Genomic DNA, 483 nt, shown 5'->3' on the forward strand with positions numbered 1-483 from the left:
CCCGGCGGCCGTGGCGGCGCGTCCTCCGCGCTGTCCCGGGAGTGGCTGCGCGACGTGATCCCCCTCGCTGCATTTATTAATTCCCCCGTCTAGACGGCGGAGAAGGCCGGGCGGCGGCTCTTATCTGCGTTTGGCATCACCTGCAAGCGATACACCGAAGGAGCCACAACAAGCCCCGCTAGGGCCGCGGCTGCCGGGGAAATAAGTCCACCCAGAACCAGTCTGGCGTGTCCTTGGTTTATTTTCTTTCCAGACCCGAAATGGAGGGGGCTGGGAATGGCCCCTGGATATGCCGTGCCCAGGTCACTTGGTGTGACATTTCAAACCCCTGCGACTTGTTTTCTTGAAAACGGGCTTTAGTGATCGCAGGAAATAAGCGGGAGATACTGAATCTCCAGCAGGCCCCCGGGCGAGCTCGAGAAGCAGGAGGCTCAGGTTTTACCCTGGGCAGAGGTTTAACCCTTTGGCAGCCTGGGCCAGCTC

Source organism: Carlito syrichta, unplaced genomic scaffold (genome assembly GCF_000164805.1).
Source record: "Carlito syrichta isolate Samal-C Ts95f unplaced genomic scaffold, Tarsius_syrichta-2.0.1 Scaffold169214, whole genome shotgun sequence".
NCBI classification, from domain to species: Eukaryota; Metazoa; Chordata; class Mammalia; order Primates; family Tarsiidae; genus Carlito; species Carlito syrichta.